This window comes from Ambystoma mexicanum, chromosome 13 (assembly GCF_040938575.1).
Source record: "Ambystoma mexicanum isolate Mex_15411 chromosome 13, UKY_AmexF1_1, whole genome shotgun sequence".
NCBI lineage: Eukaryota > Metazoa > Chordata > Amphibia > Caudata > Ambystomatidae > Ambystoma > Ambystoma mexicanum.
In genome coordinates, this window is record NC_090938.1 from 81,718,686 (window position 1) to 81,742,738 (window position 24,053).

Sequence of the window (24,053 nt, forward strand, 5' to 3'; positions counted from 1 at the left end):
TCCACAATTCACATTCCACACTTCCCTTCCTCCCCGTTCCCCCACCCCTAATAGAAAATCTAATATATTGGATCAGCCTCTTTGCCACAATTCACATTCCACACTTCCCTTCCTCCCCGTTCCCCCACCCCTAATAGAAAATCTAATATATTGGATCAGCCTCTTTGCCACAATTCACATTCCACACTTCCCTTCCTCCCCGTTTCCCCACCCCTAATAGAAAATCTAATATATTGGATCAGCCTCTTTGCCACAATTCTCATTCCACACTTCCCTTCCTCTCCGTTCCCCCACCCCTAATAGAAAATCTAATATATTGGATCAGCCTCTCTGCCAGAATTCTCATTCCACACTTCCCTTCCTCCCCGTTCCCCCACCCCTATTAGAAAATCTAATATATTGGATCAGCCTCTTTGCCACAATTCACATTCTACACTTCCCTTCCTCCCCGTTCTCCCACCCCTAATAGAAAATCTAATATATTGGATCAGCCTCTTTGCCACAATTCTCATTCCACACTTCCCTTCCTCCCCGTTCCCCCACCCCTAATAGAAAATCTAATATATTGGATCAGCCTCTTTGCCACAATTCACATTCCACACTTCCCTTGATCCCCTGTTTCCCCACATCTTATAGGAAATCTAATATATTGGATGATTCTCTGTAGCGATATGGACACACTATCAACATATCAAACGTAACAGGAAGTACAGGCTCTGAGAATTGTACCCACATGAGGAGCTCTGACAAGTTGACCAATGGCAGGCCCTTTTGGTTTTCCCAGGCGGTGCGGGTTATTTAATTATCATTCTTAATACTAAAATAAATCACAGTCCTGCTTCCTTTCAGAGAATGCAATGATGCCAGAACCATGGTGGAGATGCATGACGCACAATGGCTATTGTCTAAAGAATTAGACCCTGACTGTGTCTTTTATGAAGCTGTTCCCAGGACATTGTGTCTCACACAAGGTAATAGTTTCTGTCCTTTGCGTAAGGCAGACATACACGAGAATCACTGAAGAGCATCCCTTCCATTGTGAGCAAAGACCTTATGTATACATAATGCCAGAACCTTAGGCCAGGCTGTAGTTCTACTGCCCCCTATCGAGTCTGGGAATGCTGGGTACATGGCAGGGTGGCGTCTGAACAGTCACAAATATGAGAATAAATTCCTGAGGAGCAGGTGCCTTAACTATGCTTCTCATGAGGCCAGCTGCTTTCTAAGAGATAGCAAGCCTTGGACAGAAGACAGTGTGCCGGAGACAGTGATATGTCAGACTAAGATAGTTGCAAAGGTATGGTACAACTTGAGGAGCTGCAAGGCCTGAGAATGAGGACTTGCCAGTACAGGTGGCTGGTCCCATTGGAGAGAAGCTCACCGTTTCAAGTTTGTTGCTACAGGTGTTAGTTTCACTTTTTTCGGCTGATTATGCATTTACGACATCTGTATGGGGATGCACTCACTATGGAACTAAGATTGCACTAACTAATGAAATACCGATGCATATAATGTGTTTAGGTACTCACATAGGTGGTGGTCAATGGGGATAGATATGATATGATAGGTTGTTTATAACACGCTTAATACCCAGAGGTTTCTAAGCATGGACCCGGGGATCGAACCTGTGGTGCTCCATGTCGTCTTGCTTCCAAGGTGAACGCATTGCCCATGAGCTATCCTCCCGAGACTGATGTGGGAATTGAAATACACTTGATATTTTGTGTTGTATGTATATTTTGTGGTTTTTGTCCTTAAATACTGTAATGTAATGTGGATGTGTTGAGAGTCTCTCAGTCTTCCTGTCTTACAAGACTGACCTCCCAGAGGACTTTTCTTTTGCTTTAACTTGCATTAAAACTGTGTTTTCTTGCAACTCGTGTGTTTGCTCATTGTTTCCTGTAAATCAATAAGGGTCTAAATCTCTTTTCCACAATTCACATTCCACACTTCCCTTCCTCCCCTTGTTCCCCCACCCCTTACTGAAAAGTTAACATTTTGGATCAGCCTCTTTTCCACAATTCACAATCCACACTTCCATTCTGTTACATCCTGTTCTCCTCCACTTGGTTTGTCTGTGTATCTGAACCTGTGAAGCTGTGATGTGTCAGAATGTATTTCATGTGCATATGCAGGAGCCCAGAATGTTGTGATTTGGTTTGGGCTCCACCCAGGGCAGTTTAATGAGAGATGCAGCCTGGGTGTTACGAGCAGGGATGTCATTTGGGGGTCGACATGTGTCATGTTGCGACCCCTGAGGTCTCCATTGCTACCTCTGTGGTCTTCCTTGCTACTTGCTACCCCTAAAAAAAAAAAAAAAGAAATGATTATTTTTTATTTCTTTTTTACATTTAAGCTCCAGGGCTCTGGTCAACGCCTTGTGGCTCTTTGCTTCTGGAATGGATGGCTTTCTTATTCAGGCCTCTTTAAAAAAAACATAGGGATCCACAAGTCTAACGCTTTGAGCAGTGACCCCAAATAAGAAAGAATAGGAATAACAAATAATTTGTCTTTCTGGAATTGTATACAATAATTCCTATATTCATTAAAGGTTTATTTCAGGCACACTTCAGGGGGTGAGTCAATAATTTAGTCTGTTCTTAAACACCTCACTTCAGCCTATCATCCTTTTGAGGTTGATAAATGAGTACCAACACAGGTTGGGTGATATTGTATATTTGTTATATATAAAGCGCTTAAGAGTAAGTGCTATATAATAACACATCATTAACATTTGGCCTTGGACGTCTGCTTGCATTCGCAGTAATTTGGTAATATGGGCCTATACCCACTATTATTAACGATACACATGGTGAATGAAATGTTTATTACATAATAGTATCGTAACCATAATTATTTCGTTGTGTACATAGGAACAATTCTGTGTGGTGCCACCTTCTGTTTTGTCAAGGGGTGAAATTCTGTGTTGCATCGTTTGCCGTGATGCCACTTTGAGATGGGGTCAAATGACATCACTTCCTGTGATGTCATCAGAGTTCAAGGGTCGGGTGAGTTCACTTCCGATATCCCTGGCATTTTGGTGAAATGACGTCCCTGGGTGGGAGTCAGTTGGCTTTCACTGTAATACTTAAGATCCTGCAGCCTTCTCCTGTCCCTGATGTTTCTAATGTAACCTGCATCTGTGCAACTTCATATAGTAACTTAAGGACTTTCCATGATGCCTCCAGAACTTTTATTGTAAGACATCCCTCCTCTGGTTTACTCCGCCTTTATAAAAACAATACATTAGGTAGGCTCCTTTTCCACTATTTCATTTCCGTTCTTCCCATCTCAGGCCTTTATTTTCCTGGTCCTTGATTGGACCAAATTTGCTCCCTACTAAGCTCCCAAAAAGTGAACACAGAAAACATTAAAACCGCATTATAGAATTGGATCCCTTAACCCTTTTTAAATTATTAAGAGGAATGACTGTGTTTTTAAGCTCTTTGCTCTGCCTCTGTTTTCCTAAATGTGCATAGTATCACATTTCATACTCTCCAAGCAGGAGCTTTATTAGCGGAGTACCGTGGATGCACGTGTTGCATCAGTCCAGAGATGCAGCTATAATTACTTCGCCCTGTCAAGCCATTACTCAAAGATTCTGGGCATTGGTGACAATATACATGATTGTCTCATAAACGTAATGAGCCATATTGATTACCGCGGGCTAAGGAGCACGCGACCGCATGTGAAACCCGCTCCCTCAATATGTTGAGCTGTTAATTTTGAAATTTCTGCTCAGATATGGCACTGAAATAGGAGGCGGCCATTATCATGTCTAATGAGTACAGCGGGGTGCTTACTAAATACACTGATTCAATTGAACTGCCACCAAATTCAATGTGACGCGTCGAAAGCAAACACATTCCCCGAGAAGTGGCCCTGTGGTGGCGCTCCCCCCGTCCCTGGTGTAGAAAATTGGCAGAGCCTAGTGCCAGTAGCTACGAAGATAGAGCAAACAGCAGCTCTGTGTTTCCTATACATTAAGCAGAGTTATGAAGAGTGATATACAGGCTAAAATACCCCCCACTGGAACCACAGACTAGAGGAATGAGACTGGGAGCTGAGCTTATTTTTTTTTTTTAAATCAACTTTATTTATTCAAAAAGAATATAACATTCAGATGTTATATAGGCCAGTGATGAGCTTATTTTTAAGGCACTGCAACAATATCCTTTTTACGTATGGTAGGGGGTATTTTATCCTTTATAATACAAGGCCGGCCCATCATCCATTTAAATACTTGGTCTCAGGCTTACTCTAATACAATTAATATTTCAGCTGTTTATACATCTAATCAATATAGCATCAGTTTGGAATGGAGCAGAAAAACACTCCTCTGCCGCTGATAATGTGTTGCAAAAGTTAAGTGATGCAGTTTAATTCTATCGCGCTCTGAAACACATGTGCATGAGCGCGATACAAATAAAATATCAGTATCGATATGTCATTGAAAGCCAGTTGTCAAGTTACAATAAGCGATAGAATGCAGAGCTCACTGCTCCTCTCAAAATAAGGATAGTTCCAGAAAGAGTTCCATTAATGAGCGCAGAGTGTCACAGAAAGAGAGACAACATGGAGGTAATCTGAAAAACAAGCCCCACCCTTGTTTAAGTGCTACAGTTCCAGTTGGAATTGTGCTGCGTGCTGGCTCAAGCAGCAGACATTGTGATGTCACAACTCAACTGAATGGCATAATTCCAGTTACAGAGGCAATGGCATTTTTGTATGATTGGTGAGCGGAGATTTCTATACCAAATGATAATATATAGGATAAAGTTGAAGTGGGAGAATGGGACAAAAGACTCCCCCCAATCTCCTTGCGCCCCTGGCCTAGAGGATCGCGACCCAGACACCCGCCACGAGATGAATTTGCCTACCTACCAGACGACCAAATACCCTGGTACAGAAACATACGGATGTGCCCATCAGCCTGCCCATCAGCCTGCCCTGCTCAAGCCGACACCTGCGGCATGGATGAACTCGACTAAACCTTTCAACAGTAAATAAACACATCGTTAGAGATGCCATGACGACCTAGCCAACTGTCAGAACACCCGTGCAACCATGGGCACTGGACACCCCCACACCAATCCACACAAAGAACATATTCAGTGCTATGACGTAGGTGACGGACACACTCACTGACGCGCATCTTTATTATTTTTCACATAGGGTTTTCAAAATGCAGAAACGCAAGACGCACAAAGCACTCACCTAAAATGCTTGCTGACGCTTCTCCTAACCCTTGCATTGTGATGAAAATACAATGAAGACATGATACTGGATATGAAGCAATGAGATACCGCAACTTAAAGTGCTGTGCATTAAACATCCCCACCTATGCACGAGGCCCAAGTAGGCCACAAGCAAGAGCCTCCACGAACATTGAACGAGCAAGAGTACAATTGCTGACCCTGCAGAATGAGCCCAGCGAGAACTGACAGCCAAGGGGCAATGTTACAACTCGCATGCCACAAGCCGAAGCCAAGGTCACACCTGCAAACTAAGCCAGACACACAGTGGAAAATACAACATTAAATGTGCAGAATTCTGCCTCAACCACGGTCTCTCCTCACGTGACCAAGCCGAACCTGACAGGGTGCCAGACCCAGGAGGGAGAAGTCGCCTAGGTCCCACGTTTGAGACACAGGCTGTAACAATGAAATGACCCAATGGACACCTACAGCGGTGGGAATCGTCTGCTCTCAGGCATATGAGCAAATCCACGCATTGTCTGCACAAACACATAGTTACATATTGTTGCAAATGACAGGTACACCGCGAGCTGGTAACAACGATGGTCCCAGGCTGGGGGGCTCGCGAGTGGACCAATCAGAACATGGGGCACTCATCACTGACGCCTTTAACATTAGCCAATCATTAGGGGTCTTCGTGTAACAATTTTCATGTATCTAATAGAAGGGACAACCCAAGTATACCACCTGACTGACCCTTAACCACTAACAGCGTTCTCTATACGTATGCTATACTAACCCTACCACTTGAGGAACCAATCCAGAGTGGCGATAGGTTTTTGCTAACTTTCCCAGGTGATGCAAGCAGCGCGTCATACTGAGGCAAAAAGGGGCCTGCGAGCCCCACGAATTTCGAGAGTCAGGACGGACGCGTACGATCCTAGACCCATCCCTGCCGTTATTCAAAAAACAGCAGAATCACCTTGCTTCTTGTGTGTGTCTCAAACTCATTTTTGGGATACGCGGGAGGAGTTGGGGCCTCCCAGCCCGGAGGTCTGCGGAAGGCTCAGCCGACCCCGGGAGAAACCCCCCGACAAAGTACCCCCTACCGTAAGTTACCAGGCTATTGCCAGCCTCTCAGGAGCTCTGTGATCAGATAGAGGAACGAGATTGACGGCCATGTTCCTTGACAATGTAGACTTTCAGTATCTTTTCGATGCATGGTAGTGGGTATTTTATTCTGTGTAATACATGGCTGATTGGCAATTTGGTAATGCATCAAATCTTGCTTACTCTAATGCAAGAGATCTTCCAGTTGTTATTATACGTACAACTAGCACAAATTACCCGTACTCCGCATGCTTTCTGTAGGCAGACATAGAAACACTTTCTTGAAATTTTGGAAATTAATTATCTATTTGAACATTTGCAAACAACCTGTGAAGTAATTATTAGGAGTTTGATGTCATGTTGTGAGGACGCACATAGGTTATTTACAGAGATGTGACCCTGTCCATCCATCTCCACCTTGTATCAATCAAAATATTAAGGGTTGTATCAGGAACATCCATACTCACTCAAAGAAAGAGTAGTGTGAAATAACTTCAGTGATATATATGTTTGATGTCCATTTACAGTTCTTGCCGAGTAAGGATATAGATGTATTTTGACATTGTGGCAATCTATTAATTGGGGGATTTGGGATACACAATATGTTTTGTTTTTCCCTCCGGTGCATAAACGTATACATGTTTAGGCATGCACACTCTGGAGCTAGAAACATATAGTTGACAATGTGAAAAGCATGGACTTTCCAAGTTAATGTCTGCTTTCCCGAGCGACTGTCCTTGAGCTTTGTTCATAGTCATTGCAAATGCAAGGTGCACTGGGAGTTGCAGTCCCTTAACATCAAAGGGCATATCAGTGGGTATCAAAACCCAGCCGACTTTGCCTCACTCTGGTGTGGTGCAGTGCGTTGCAGCGCAAATATCTCGGAAATGGTGCGTCATACGGCCTTGAAACGTGGTTTTTGAGAATTTCATTTGTCGCGTCGAGGAGCTTAAAATTAGCTTTGTCCGGTCCTTGTACGGCCACATTAATGTTTCGCCAATTTTAGGCTACCGTCCCATGTGTGAAGGGGCTGAAATCCAGGGAAAGGGGTGGGTTGTCCAAATGTCATGTAGCCAGTATTGTCCAGAGGATCGAAAGTGGCCGGTTCTAGATCCAGAGCTGTTATGTTTGGAGAGACATAGGTCTGCGTCCATGGGGCATCCAAGATTTTGGATATTGCTGGCTGATATAAATATATGATAATGCTATTAACGTAATTTATTGCACATTTTGTGCAGCATGCTTGCAGCTTTGTATTCACTGCAGGCAACTGAGTTCCTTGGAAGACTGTATGGCTGAGACATACCAGTCAAGATTTTATCCTGTAAGGTGCAGGTTGGCCGCAGATGTTTTTTTATTTTTTTTTAATTTTTTTTTTGTTGCAGCAGTTGCATTTGCCCTCTAATTTATCTTAGTCTAAAGATCATTCCCCTTGTGGTCCATTGTGTTGAAATCTATTGGAAAAACAATGTGCCTATCACTGGGAATAGTAAATGCTAATAACAATTTTGAAACATGTCCTCTAAATGAAGACATTATAAAATGTGACGTGTTTCCTGAACATGAGTTACTAGATTTGATTGGGGAATACACTTTACATGGACTGCAGGTGGTGGACAACATTTTGGATCCCTGAGCTCTCAGGAAGATCCAACGAGTGATGTGCAGACCCTCTCCACGAGTCAAGAAAGTGAATCGGAGACTGCCTGCCGCAACTGTCTCTTGGTGGCATTGCTAGCCTTAGATCGCTGCAGAGCAGTCTGTCAAAGTACTAGTGGAAACGTGTCTCAAACCTCTATGGTGTGGACGGGCAGCCCCATTGATGTGAGGTTGCCGTACCCACCCACCACGGCCGGACACTGGCAGTGAATGGTTGATGAGATTACCACTTTCTGGTGGTGCCCTGGTGGCTCCAGAACTCATCGACCCACCAAAATACTACTGTACACCACTCTGCAAAAAGGGTATGCTCAATATCAACGTCCTTGACCACACTCACCAGCTCGTGTCTGAGAAAAATCTGAAAAATTGAAAATCCTAAACACCACAACCTGAACTCTCCCTGTGATCCCACCACCCAACGTCCACTCCAATATACACGAATAGCATTCATCTGAAAAAAAGGATGCAATAATGTGTCATCTACCTGTCAACATCCACCACCTCTCTTTACAGAAAATCTCAAGAATGACTTTTTCTGGTACTCTGTACACCTACTCTTCTAAGGAAAAGCTAATTGAAGCAAGTCTAATTATTTGTTACAATATCATGATTTAATGTATTTGTTCTTTCGTTCGTTCGTTCGTTCGTTCGTTCGTTCGTTCGTTCGTTTGTTAGTTTGTTTGTTTGTTTGTTTGTTTGTTTGTTTGTTTGTTTGTTTGTTTGTTTGTTTGTTTGTTTGTTTGTTTGTTCGTTCGTTCGTTCGTTCGTTCGTTCATTCGTTCGTTTGTTCAGCTGTTTGGTTTGTGCCAAGTTTCTGCCTATAATTAATCTTTTCTTTACTCAGCATTTACTTATCTTGGAGGCCATCCAAGTCTTGAGGTGCTAAAGTTTCAATAAATCAATGAACCAAACCAAATGTTATAAAATGTGCATTGGGCGGAAGGCTGAAAATATAAGAATCCGAGGATCGATTGCATGCACATATTTTCTGACATAGTTAAACTGGGCTTGGATCAGTATCTACCTTCCAAATCAGAGATCTACGTCAAGGCATGTGCATTAAATCAACTGGCTCGGATATGTAGAATAATTTATTTAATTCCATAAACAATGCACACAAGTTGGAAATCCTCTAGCTCCCCTTCCTCTTACGGCCTTGTCGTCTGAATTTCTTGTTCATTGGCCAATCTCATCAATAAATTAGTCATTTAAGTCTTAGCAAATCAAATAATGTTCATAATCTATGGATTCTTAAAGCTGTTTTTTTGTATGATACCTCAGGGTAAGAGCTTGGTTGAGACTTGGGGCCAGCCTGCACTTCACATGTTCAAACCCCAGCAGAGCCAGCGCATCACCCTTGCAAGCTCCTTAAACTGACTACCAATATGCCAGTGCTTAGTGTGATAAATCAGAGATGATTCCCCCAGAAAATCTGCCTGGGACCCTTCTCATGTGGCAGGGAAAGGCAGCCACGTCCTGATAGTGACCCTGGGGGTGGTGTTCTGCAGGAGGATCGCATGAGGGAGTGAGCAGGTCAGAAGGAATGGGAAAACCCCTTTAACAACTTTCCCAGCGATCCTAATATCCTAATTGCTTATTGTAAAGTTGAAACTATGAAGAGGAATTAATTGAATATTGGGCACTTCAAGTCCCACAATGGCAAAAGTACTGAGACGAAGAACAGGGCTGCAGAGAGTCTGAACTGCAGGTTCCAGACCATTAAGGTTAAACCTTTAAGGTTACTCACCCACACCTGTGGGAGACTGAGAGGCATGAAAGAACGCCCAAGGGGAGGCCATAGAGAATAGCAGCAAGAGTGGAAGGTGGAATGTTTGCCATGACTCCACGTCAGGATTGCAGCTGAAGGAAAGCAGAGACGCCGGAACCGCCAATGTTAGCCGTACCGATGCCGGTCTCCAAGGATCTCTTCCGTCAGGTACTCTGTTTGCAAAGGTCATGCAGCAGGAAGCATTTTATTGAAGAGCTTTCCCCCTGAGGATCATGTTTGCAGAGATTGTGCAGCAGGAAGTGTGATGTTGGAAAGCTTTCCCCAAGGGACAGGCTCTGTGATAGGTGAGCACCTGAAAGCCTGTGGAGCAAGAACCGCTCCAATTTTGAAAAGAGCGGAACAAAGAAAATAGAGGGAAGCAGTATTCCAGTCTGCCCGCTGCAGAAGAAGCAGAGAGCCTGGTGGAAGCGAAGCGAACGGTTGTGCAAGCCAAAGCCGGTGAGTTAACTTGAATACCGTGATCCTGGAGTGCTCTGTGACCCCCAGCAAGCCATACTCTCAAGGGCATTATTTCTAAAAGCAAAAGCAAGCAACTTTTGCCAAAGCCAAAGGGCCAATTAAGCAATCAGCTGTGCATGGTTCCTACAGTAAAAGGGAAAATGAGGCAATAGAAAGAACTGACCTGAATAAACATTGCTGAAGTCAAACAAGAGCAGAAGTCAGAGAAACCCAGTATCAATACTTGGTCAAAACCAGAGTGGGAAAACAAGAGTGTCGGGAAGGCTGCCCTTCTGAGAGACGATGTTCAGGAGGAGAGAAGCATAACCTGCATTGCATGTGGCAATCACAAGTGTGGAACGAACAGCACCAATGTGTCTCATGTTTTCCAGAAGAAGCCATCAACATTGAGATTAAGTCAAAGCCTTTGTGAGTTGTACGAAGCAGAATTATACCACGGAAGTACTTGTCTCAGTAGTAGTTGCATGTTGTCCTGGCAGGAGAGAACACCAGGGCAATGGACCTTGTAGAACAGGCCTGGCATCTGAGCGGGCCAGGTAGAACTCATTGAAGTACTGTGGTATTATTAAAAGTGTTGAAGAAGAAGTGGCAAGACTATCAAAGCTCAAGATTAATTGCTGTGGAATTATCTTGACTAAGCAACATGATTGAAGGAAGTGCATTGTGAACTGTTGCAGAATCATCCTGACAGAAGTTGTTTTGTTGTCCTTGATACACTGTGCATGTACACCTTCTTGTTGCTCAGAAGTAGTTGAGTGCAACTCTCTATCATCAGTAGAGAGGCAAAGAGACTTGGTGAACATTTTGAACTGTTGGTTAATCACAAGTGGGATACTTACTGGCGGAAGAGGAACTTTATTGAACTCTATTATGATACTGGATTTCCTTATCCTTTTGAACTATTGATTGAAATCCTGATAGAATATGGAGAAGGGTAATTCTCCCAGATGACGAGTAGGAACACTTACCAGGTCTTGCCGACAACTGTTTATTTGTCATGTTTGAACTGTTATGCATTACCTTGTTGATTTTATTGTATGTACCAGTGAGAGGGACAGAAGCCTTTTGTTAGAGTGTTCGATTTAGCTTGTTTTATAGGTAGGGAAATCCTTGTTAGGCTAGGGATAGTGAGACATTCATCAAACCCTTTTGAGTTTAATAAAATGGCATCTTTTGAAAAGTCTTCACAAAGTTGTCAGCCTCCCATTTTTGACCCATCACATCTGAAGTGTGGGGGATCACAAAAGGGACACAGACACTCTTTGGACATGTTCAAGGGTTTCTCTTGAAGAATAAGAATAAGGCCTATCCCTCCCTATTGCTCTAGGGGTGTTCCCTTCTTACAAAAATTAACTAGGGTGCTCGTCAGTCCAAAACAAACTGCCCGCCATCCAACACTAAGCAAACTGAACCTACCACTATATTAATAACCAAGGTCAGGAGAAGGACTTCCTTGTCCTGAATTGAACTTCCTGTACCGCTCATTATTTCTTCTTTTAATAATGATCTTTCAGATAGTCTCTCATGACTTGTATAAACTCTTGAAGATCCTGCAGGGGATTCTTGACTCCATTCTCCTTCTTAATAATCAGTTTCCTGGCCCTTTTTGGTTTCATCTAAGTATTATCAATAGTCTCAAAGCATTTGAGCAAAGTACCACTTCGGTAGAGAAATTGACGTCTTGGATAATAGCAGTGCTCATTAATATCAGATACTTGGTCTGGAATATGGTTTATTCTATTGGTTTCTCTGGTTTTTCATATCCCACTTCAGGGTTTTCGTTTTCTCTATTTGGCACTTTTCTGCATTTGTAGTTCCTCAAGTTTTTTCAAAACTTCAATATTTATACTGGGACGAGCTTCCCCAACTGTGTAATTAATCCTGTTTTGCTGTCTGTTCTTCCTGTTACCTCCTTTAACATCAGGAGACTTCTCCATGCTCGCCCCACCTCTGGAACTGTCCTTCGTGTCTTGCTCCTCCTTCTTTCACTATGACGCTGGTAGGGGCCTTCCCCTGCATGCGTGAGCGTGTCTCCCTCTCATTCTCTTCCCCATTAAATATATACGCTCGCTCTTCAATGTCCTCGTCTCCATGGATTAGAGATTTTCATTTAATGAAGCAAGCTCTCTTTCTTGTTGCAAATGATATATGTTAACGTCTCTTTTGTACAAGTCTTGAGGCTTGAAGCTTTTTGGAATTCCAGAGGCTCCCATGTAGGCTATTATCTGTACTGGATTAGAGAGTTCCTCACAGGAACGGGTGTCCTTGTCCTCTAAGATGGAGTCGCTGCCAGGGAGGTCTGACTTGCCTCGAACCCTACGGAGTGTGTTGCAGAGTGGGCTCACCTCCCTAGCCGCACGGTGGGGCTCCCCCTTGGGATAAAGTAGCAGATTCCCTCAATTCATCACAAAAGTCAGCGGAATCCAACAAGAAGCTCTATATATGAGTAGACCTTATTATTACATGCTGTACCTGCCATAAAACAAGCCATCTAGCACTCTGCCAAGCTCCATATTGCTGTCTCATTCTATGGCTCTCTCTTCCAATCTTGGTGACTGTGGCGCTGTCAGGTGTGCATTTGCTAAAGCTACCCTAGCCATTTGCTTGAACCGCTAAACGCACCTTACACAGCGGACTCCGTGCTTTTTCATTTTTTACAACACTCATCCTATAATATAAAAATATCTGTAACCAGGTACATTAAATACTGAGTCGGACAGAACTCAGGATTAGAACGAGAGAAAAGAAGGACTGTGACATGAAACATGTCACTGAGTGCAGAGGCTGTCTGGAGAAAATGTTTTCTTTCCCAGAACAGAATTATATATATATACATATATACAAAACATGATTAGCCAGTTGGTGCTCTGCCTTCAAGTAGCTGGTGCTTAAGGGTATGAAAACCGGCTAGTTTTCTAAATATATCCACAAAACACACACTCTTCTCAGGTTGTAACACTACAAAAAAAAACAGAAGGTATGTACAAAAATTACCCAAGCACACAAGACCCTGCTGTCTTCGTAAAAAAAAAATCAAATAATCTTTATTTTAACATAATAGTGCAACACACAACATTGCAGGCACGCACAAATAGTGTGCCAACCCACATGACGGACAAGTCAAAAAGCCACTCAACCTCTATGGTGGACTAAGTACTGCGTGTTCCGCTCGTGTACTGCGCTTCCTCAGGCTGTTGTAATCCGCTCACAACAGCCTGAGGAAGCTCAGTACACAAGCGGAACGAGGGTGAGTGGCTTTTTAATCATGTGGGTTGGTGCACTATTTGTGCGTGCCTGCAATGTTGTGTGTTGCACTATAATGTTAAAATAAAGATGACTTGATTGTTTTTAAGAACACAGCAGGGTCTTGTGTGCCTGGGTGATTTTTGTACATACCTGCTGTTTTTTTGGGGTTTTTGGGGATTTTGGAGTGTTACAACCTGACAAGAGCGTGTGGTTTATGAATGTGTATATATATATATATAGATATATATATATTTGAAAAAAGAAAGGGACTGGAATCCAATCCTGGGAGAAACGGCCCTCAGGCTATGCTCATGAGGAAAAACATCACTCTTCTTCATAAATCCGACACCAAGCAATGATTTTTCAGTGCAGCCAAAAGTGTCCTTTATTAATAAAAGTACATGGACAAAAGAAGGCAGCAGCAGTTTAAAACAAAAAAAGAGAACTACGTGTTTCACCCTGCTTGGGCTTCGTCTGATACATATATATATATAATATTACATGGCCACGGTAGTGGCCGTGTAGTTATGGTTAAGTTGCTGTTTCCATAGGAAAATCACTTTTTGGGCGGCCTATACCTCCGCTCCCCCTGGACTAATCCTCACCAAACTTTGCAAAAAAAGTACATGGGCCACTCTGAATTTATTTGTAAAGTTTGGTGATGTTTGGTCCAGGGGGGGAAGTTATAGGGGGGTTCCAAAATGTCTTTTTTTCCCATAGACTGAATGGGGGAAAACTTAGCGTACGGCTACAGGGCAAACCGCTGGACAGATTTGCACCACATTTACGCCAGTAGCAGGGGCTTGGGTGCGAAAAGCGTGCTTTTGTAAATTTTGTGACAATCCATTCAGTAGTTACCTGAAAAACCAACAAAAAGTATGTATGTAAAAATTAGTGATATCTATGTCCGCTCCGCGGACACACTTCCCTGTTCGCTCCATGGACAAGATTGCAATTGGCTATTCCGTGGCGTGCTGCCTGCGATCATGTTGCGCTTGCACTGATTGGAAGTGCGTCGTAATCTTTTGATACGGCCGCCATGTTTACTTCGTTTTCTGTTGAACGCAAACATCGACGCTAACAAACCTAACCCAAGAAGACACCAATGCACTCGTTACACTTATGGAACACTGTTTGGAAAGGTGAGCATTAGAGAGACGTGGTTGACGAAAAACAAATATGGAATAATTATTGTTAGCACTGTCATACTGTATGGTGCGCCTTACAACTCATTGTACGAAACGAACTTACTGCGTTCATTTTACAACACATACACATCACTACTGCAGTCAGGCTGGCATCCTACTGTTTGAAATCTGAGACTGCCACCTGCACTATTTCGTACACACAGCCCTTCTGCACGTGTCAAAGATTAGCCGTGCTCAAGAATAGCCGCTGATATGTTGCTGCAAAATGAGAATGTATTTGCATTCAGAGTGAAGGCCACTGCGTTTTCTGTTTTCAATACGAGCTCAGTATGGACGCATGTTTGTCGACACCCATAAGGGTTCCTTGTTTTTTAACCTTGACGTACAGGGAAAGAGTAGAAAGAATGTAGGGAGTAACAGTTTGAAAAACATATCGCTTGATAAGGTTATGCTTCAAAAACATTTGCTCCAACCATGCAAAATTAGTTCCCGAAGAGCCACTGATCCCCATACACTACTGCCTGTCTGCAGCACACGCAATGGAGGCCGTCCAAATGATGTAAGTCTATGTCTGCCAACTATATAGCACATTGGCGTTATTTCTTCTCTTTGGCCGCATAAAAAAAAAATTCCTAATGATTTACAAGATTAATGTTCCGGTGTCATGTTTTTGCCCATTATGGACATTGCACATTGTCGCCGTTTGTAGGATACCACTACATTTTCCCAAATTATAATAATATTTAATTAAAAAGTATGTGTTAAAATTTTGTTTTGTAGAAAAGTTGCGTGGTGATACACGTTTTGTTTGCCATTCTACTGCGCTGCTACCTCCAAACAATAATTTTATTATTAATAACGACATTCCAGCTTTCAATCCCGCTCCATTTCTAACCCTGATATGGACATTGCACATTGTCGCCTTACATAGGGTCCCACTGCATTTCGTCCTATTGAATAAAATTTTCAATGAAAATGTTATGTGTCATAACTTTGGTTCATCCAAAGGTTGCATATTTATACATCTTTTTTCCCCATTTTCCCCATCAGATATTTCCTTCCCTGTTGTCATTGTCACGGATTACAGCAACCGAGTGATGGATTTTGCACCCGTCAGCTCCAATTGTTTATTTCCGGTTGTCATAATTCACTGGGATGATTGTGTCAGCCCTCTGTTTCCGTATGCTTCTGTTGTGATAAGACTTAACAGTCCATCCTTTCCGCTGGTGTAGATCAGAACGGTTGACGTCGTCTTGCACAGCAATGTGGGAGGAAAACAACTACTTTGGCAGCACCGCTTACTTTCTGTGTGTGTGTGATGTCATTAATCATATTTGTGATGTCATGTTTGATGTCCTGGGTGTTAGTCTTAGCAATGCACATAGATGGTGCGAGTTATGGTTGCTAAGCTTAACATAATGGGGGAATGTGCAGTGTTGTTTGGTGTCACTGTGAAGTATAACATCCCTTTAACAAAGTTTTTTTTTACCAAATGTACATATTTATATACGGCAGGGAACAAAAACAAAGGTGCTAAACATGTAATGTCGTCAGTGATGTCATCAGTGACATTTGAGAGGTCATCTTTCATGGTCTGGGTGTTAGTGTTAGCAGTGCACAGTGGTGATGGCAAGTAGGGGGGCTCAGTCTGCCATAACTGGCGAATTTCAGGGGTTTTTTGTTTTTTATTGTGAAGCATAAAGGGGAGGGCGAACATTTTTTGTAGTGAAGTATACAGGTTTTTGGTACGGCAACTTAACCGTAACGTCCCCTCAACAAAGTTTTTTTGTAGTGAATATATATATATAGTCTACTGTAAATCTGTAACTCCAACCAACTCTGTTGCTTCCCTGTGCTAGGTTCGTGCACAATAGACACTCAAAATAAATAAAAATAACAAACTTAATATTCAGTAGATTTTAAAATTACATAAGTGCCTTGAATTGCCTTGACTAGAATTTTGAAGATTTGATCAAGTTACAAAATAAAGTTTCTGAAGTAGAGAAAAGTAAAGCTCCATCGGTATTTTACAGCTCTTCGTGGCAAATCTTAGAGCCGCCTCGGGGTGGAGTGTCATTTCTGAAGCGCGTTGCGAGCAGAGATTACAGTGCGGAACGAGGCGCTCTCGGAATGGATTGAGAGCAAACCCGTTACACGAAGCAGGGGCTTGCATACAAACTGTGTCCTCAAGTGCTACGCAGCCCATTTGCTGGCAAGGCGCTAATTAGGCGCGTTTTTCACAGCTTATGAATATACAGGCGAGAGGCAGTTTGAGAAAGGAGAAATTACAGAGTCTGCGTGGTTCGATTTAAAGCTGGCCCTAGACTTGGCGGGTCTCTTTGTCTTCAAAAGACAGAAGCAAAAAAAAAAAAACCCCAGGCAGTGTTTTTTTAATCTCTATTTTACGTCGCGTTTACAGCATCATTCGATGGAGCCATTATAATATTGCTTCTGTCATGCCAGTGCTTTTGCACTGCATCTGCTTCCCTTTTAAAGCGCACTGCTATAGACAAAAAACATTGGCAATTAATATGCATTGTGTTGTCTAACACAGTCACTGCTTTTGCAGAGTTCTCCAGTTACCCCCATGCCATGCATGAGAAAGCTCCTGTGTGCCCCCTCCCACTTTGAATTCTAGGAATTGTTTTCCCTCTTTGATTCTGGGAATTGTAGTCCTGATTTCAAAATGGCAAAGATGAAACTATACAAAACTAAAAAGAAAGAACAGGATTGGAGGACTTTCACAGGCATGGCCAGGAGAAACCTGAGCGCTCGATGGTTAATGCAGCTGGATGTGTTTAAATGAACACACAATGAAATACTTTTTTGTTGTTTTTATTTAGCCCAAAATGCTCCTTCTCTGGCAGAATGAAGGTCCTCCAAATTGTGCTTAAAGGTTTCTTCCTGACCACAGACACATTTGTTAAAAAATCATGAACTCATTCTTTTAATAAGAATATCTGACTAGCTCAGATAGAAGTTATACTTTATTTGAACATTTGAATCCAGTTCAGATCCTCCCAATTTAGGTTAGAGGCAAGGTTCCAAGTATTCTACTCAATTCCCTATTTGCAAAATAAAAAAAAGAATAATTTTCCCGCAGTTTTTTTTGTTTTGGAGGGGGCGTTTGTAATGCATGAACGCCGGTTGGCCTTCAAGTCTAGACTGCTGAAATGGACATAGCGAAGGGCCATTTTAGAAGGGTTATAAGGATTAAGGGGCGGATTCTCAAGCATGTTGCTCTGACTTACTCCTGACTTGAACATACGGAGGGCTAATCAGTTCACAAAAAGTGAATTGTGATTAGCTCTGTCTTTTGGAGTAAGTTAGGTGTATGTTGGTGTCATTTATGGCCGAAACAAAATATGCCTGGACCTAGAAAATATTAATACTCAGGTCTTTTTGTGCAGTCATGTTATGCTACCTTAAGTTAAGAGTTTTTCTTAGACCGCGCCAGCCCCTCGTCATAGTGGTCTTATAATGTTCTGATGTGAGGACCATCTGGAAAGAGGTCCAAATCTTAAGTCCCTGGACTAAATCTTTGATTATCACTCATCAATAGATGCTGGGGCTACATTTGAAGGAGAATTGTTTACTAGATCTGAGTGGAGAAAGGGTCAGAAGTGATCAGTGACCCTCATATTTTTTATTTTTATTAGACTTAGAATATGTCATCCATTCATTCATTTTGTCATTTGTTATAGTCCCTTTCACCATAATTATTGTCCCAATGCGTTTTTGGTTGAACACCCTCGGAGGGACCGCAGTACAACATTTGGGAACGTTTAGGAGGAGCTATTATGCATGTGTGCATTTCAACCATTAAGGGTATGAGAGGGTGGTCAGGGCCCTGTTAGTCACCCATGTCTGAATGGAGTGTGTATGGGTGCAGCGGAGGAATACTATGGACTAAAGGGAGCGATTGTGTTTAAAACGATAGTTATGCGGGAAGCTACAGCTCAAATGTTTGCTGTTCTAAGTAGCTTCGTTCTTAAGGCGAGGTGATGTGCAATGGTGTTTGTGTTTCATGTGTGTGCAGGGTGTGTTGAGTGATGCCGTGCCTTCCACTAATTGTGAAGGTGAGGTATCCGTCCCTGTACAAACAGCAATGACTAATCCTGCGTTCCATCTATGTACAAGGAGCATTGCTTCGTCTCACAGGTGATTTAAGTGCTTGAAGAATGCAAAATATTCTCCCTCTGAGAGGTTCTCACAAAGAGAGAGAGTTACTACTAGGATTTCAAAAGGATCCTTATGTCCACTGACAGTGTGGATGGCTGCAAACAGGGAGGAGAACTTGGGTTACTTATGACCCTACTTCTGACTTCACAGCATTGTTCTCTGCACTCCACCATTGAGGTCTCACACTTAAAACTTAAATTCTGTTCATAAATGCATCACCTTTTAGCTGATTGGTGTAAGCCAAGAACATTTTATAATGGATCTGATCGACGAGTAAGATAGCATACGTTGAGTCTAGGGCTGAGGTGCACAACTAATTTTGACAGAGGGAGGAAAGTACCTTACATGATGGCCATAGGGGGCTGAAAAGTAAATGTGGGTGGGGCAGTAGGCTCGGTGGGCCGTGGCAGGAGGCTTTTTCAACCCCCAATTTTTATTAAACACATGGAAGAAGAATACATTTTTGAGGTGTAGCGATTTTTATTTGTTTTTCAAACTTACATTTTGTACTACACATTTTCCATTGTTATCAATACATTTCCAGGCGCCAACACATTTCGGACACTAGACGTAACATTCACTGGCTATCAGTCCCACATCGGATCTCTGTGAAACCTCTTGCTCTTACCCACAAATGCATCTACAACCAAGCACCCTGCTACTTGGCCAATAGATTTGCCCTCCACAATTCCACCAGACCGCGCAGAACGGCTCAGACTAACTGCCTTGTTATTCCACGTTTCAACCTTCAAAGATCAGGTGGAACCAGCCTCCCTGTAATGGCAGCTAAATTATGGAACACGCTCCCTAATGAGCTAAGACCAGAGCCCTCCTTCCTTAGATTCAAACACCTAACCAAAGCTTGGCTGTCTGCCCAAGACCTCTAGTCTTGGACTCTCTGTGTTATTTTGTACATATCTGTATTCACTGTAAATATAACTTGTCCTGTCTTCTTACTGTCATCTCTTCACCTGTAACCTCTGTAATTATTGCATTGTATGTCTATCAATTTGTAACTAAGTGATGCGCCCGGTTGGCCCTGGGCCTGGTGCGCTATACAAATAAATAAAATACAAATAAATAAACAAATACAAATCATGTATTTCTATTTAGTTATTGCATATCATCTGTTTAATTCAATTATATACATTGTATTGACGCTTGATTGGACATTCCGTTATTCTGGGCTGCCATACTTTGCTGTTTGGGTTTCCCAAGGGGAGTATGGCCTTCATTGAGTTAGGTTTCCACAAAAAGCAAAGGATGTACATCTCCTAACTGTGTCTGTTTTAGCTTCATTATTGAGTTCACTCTTGGAGTGCTATACAATGCCCCATGGCCGCCGTCCCCCAACCAAACACTGTGCCCCATGGCTCCCACCCCTCAACCAAACCCTATGCCCCATGGCTCCCACCCCTCAACCAAACACTATTCCCCATGGCTCCCACCCCTCAACCAAACCCTATGCCCCATGGCTCCCACCCCTCAAACAAACACTATGCCTCATGGACCCCACTCTCCAACCAAACACTATGCCCTATGGCCCACACTCCCCATGGCCCACACTCCCCAACCAAACACTATGCCCCATGGACTACACTCCAACCAAACACTATGCCCAATGGCACGCACCCCTCAAGCAAACGCTGTGCCCCATGGCCCCCACCCCAACCAAGCACTATGCCCCATGGCACCCACCCCTCAAGCAAACACTATGCCCCATGGCTCCTACCCCTCAGCCAAACACTATGCCCAATGCCAACAAGCATGCACCATGCATACATTCCCATACAGACACCAAACCACCCACCCCCACATACAGACTAACAAGCATACACCATGCACCCATACAGACCCGAGCCCCCTGCCCCCAACTCAGCACACAAACTCACAAGCATACACCAATACACTATGCACCCATACAGACCCGAACCCCCACACACCCCAACTCAGCACAAAAATTCACAAGCATACACCATGCATCCATACAGACCTGAACCCCCCACCCCCCAGCTCAGCACAAAAACTCACAAGCATACACCAATACACTATGCACCCATACAGACTCGAAACCCCACACCCCCAACTCAGCACACAAACTCACAAGCATACACCATGCACCCATACTGACCCGAACCCCGAACTCAGCACACAAACTCACAAGCAGACACCAATACACTATGCAACCATACAGATCCGAACCCCCAACTCAGCACACAAACTCACAAGCATACACTAATACACTATGCACCCATACAGACCCAAACCTCTCACCCCCCCCAACTCAGCACACAAACTCACAAGCATACACCATGCACCCATGCAGACCCAATCGCCCACCCCCAACTCAGCACACAAAGTCACAAGCATATACCAATACACCATGCACCCATACAGACCCAAACCCCCAGCCCCCAACTCAGCACACAAACTCACAAGCATACACCATGCACCCATACAAACTCACAAGCATACACCATGCACCCATAGAGACCTGAACCCCCACCCCGCATCTCAACATACACTGCACTTTCACACAAAAACAAACACTCAGGCAGACCCGGCACTCCCCCCACCCCCAATTCACAACATAAAATGCACTTTCACATAAAAACTAATACTCAGGCAGACCCGACACCCCGCACCCCCGCATCTCAAGATACACTGCACTTTCACACAAAAACAAACACTCAGGCATACCCGACATGGTGCCCACCCGCCCGCGTCACAACATACATTGCACTTTCACACAAAAACAAACACTCAGGCAGACCTGTCACCCCTCCCCCGCCCGCCCAAATCACAACATACATTGCACTATCACTCAAAAACAAACATTCAGGCAGACCCGACAACCCCCCTCCCCACCCCCTCATCTCAACACACAGTGCACTTTCATGCAAAAACAAACAAACACTCAGGGAGACCCGGCAACCCCCCTCCCACCTGTGCATCACAACATACACACACACAAACATACATATAAGACAGACCGACACACAAACATACATGCAGGACAGACCGACACACAAACATACAGGCAGGACAAAGACCCAACACACACAAACACCCCCTCATATGTACTTACTGGACATGCTGGAAGCCAGGCTAGCTGGAACGCTGGCGAGGTCTCTGGTACCTCGGCTGGCATGGCAAGGCCTTCCGGCATCAAGCCTTACTTAACATGCCAGCCACAGTGCTGGCACTCCATTGGTGCAGCACACACGCACTACGTGACTCGTAGGAGCTACGTGGTGCGTTGCACTGATCCAATGAGGGTCAGCGTTTTGTCTGGCAAAACAGCATGGCGGGCCACAACTGGCCCACGGGCCGTAAGTTGTGCACCTGTGGTCTAGGGTAAGAGTAACCTCTATAGGGAACTGGCCCGATTATGTTGAATTGTAATATCTAAGTATTATCTATTCTCATTGGAATCTGCGAGCCATGGGAAATGAGAGATGAGAATGGATAATTATGTAGCCATTAAAGTGAATATTTTATTTGGTCTTTGCATTGGATATTAGCACATGGAAATCGTTATTGACCTCCTTTCAGCCAATCAAAATGTTTAGAGTGCAGCCAATAACTACTGGTATTGGCTGGATTCTGTCTTCAGAAGCAGACAAGGGAACAACAATGCAATTTCAAGGCAAGATTTCTTTCAACAAGAAAACTTCCTCTCTGGGAGGACTTTTTTTTTTTAACTGCAACATAAAAAAACTGTTTCGCTCACCTGGCTCCCACAGGGCCATCGATCTGAACTGGACAGCTGCGGTCTCCACCAATGTGACTCATAGTGCTGAGATGACAGACTGGACTGGCCCACCTAGCTTTGTTTGCTTGGCCCGTAGGAGTATTTTTCTGCAAATGGAGAAAGGGAATTAACCACCCGTCCAGTTGAGTGTAAACCCCCCACCCCCACAGTTCTCCCCACCGATCACCTTTGATGTCCCCTCTTGTAGTCTCACCTGATGGTTTGGAAAGATGAGCACTCCATCCTGCATTGAGCGCAGGGGCGCTTAGATAACCAGTTGCTTCAATGGTTCGAAGGAATTGGTGAGTTACAGAACAATATTGATTCTGAGATATCCGGCAAGACGCCGTAAGTGTGTAGTTCGTAAGAGTTCAAATGTCTGACTTTTACTCTTGTCCGATTCCTTGCAGGTTGCAGCTTGACCCTAGCGAAGAGTTCCTTGTGGCAACCAGTAATATTCTGGTAAGGATTTGTATTATCCAACACAGTTCGATAAAATAATGTCAGTATGTAACCTGTTGCTTTCTCCCTTATTTAGGCGCTGAGAGAAAGTATGAAGTCTCGGGGAATAAGGCCTCCGGCTGTAAAATTAGGTAAGTCTATTGTGGTGAGGAGGTTTCCCCTTGTTTGTCCCTTTGTTTTACCTTGCCGTCCTTTTGTTCCCCTTAGGGGCCAGGGTACGGTGAGGATGCGGTGGAGGCTGCGCCGACCCGTGAAGAGGAATAGTACCCCCGGTGGTAAAATCAGGTAAGTCTATGGGGGGTGACTAATATTGCCTCTGTTTATTCCCTTGGCTCACCTTGCTGTTCTTGTATTTCCCTTAGGTGCCGGTGTGCGACAAGAACATGCTGAAGGATGCAGTGGATAGTGAAGATACTGCAGAGGCCGGTGAGTTCAGCGCGGCGCAGCAACAGGCGAGGCGACGCGCATAAAATAACTTCTTTCTTCCAGCTCGAAGGTGCGGTGGATCGAGAATTCAGGTAAGGATCAAAGGTATTGCTCTTGTTCTAACCTTTTCTCCTTCTTTCTCCCTTTTTCTAGGAGCTCCAGACTCGAGGCGGGCGTGGCAGAAGACTGGATGCAAACTTGCAGGCACGGTGAGCGTTACGCTGCTGGATGCAGAATAACGCAAAGTGTGTGCTGCTCTTCAGGCGTGATTTAAATAGCCTCCAAAGTAGTCCCAGGTAAGTATTCCTCCCCGACCCCACCCGAGTAAAAAATAGTCCCAAGGTAAAGTAGTCCCTTTCAAGCCTCTTTTGGCTTGGAGCTCTTGCAGCATGGTCTGCATCAGGTAAGTTTGCAGCATGGTCTGCATCAGGTAAATTTTAATCTATGAGCCTGGCGCCTATGGCGCCAGGACTGACCCTCCATATGAGCCTGGCGCCATAGACGCCAGGACTGCACCCAAATGGCCTCTAGCAGGGGTTGCTGGGCTTGCTTGTAATAACTTGATGCCTGCTTCCGGGGCTGCTGGACTTAATCTGGATCCCCAGGGGCAGGCATCA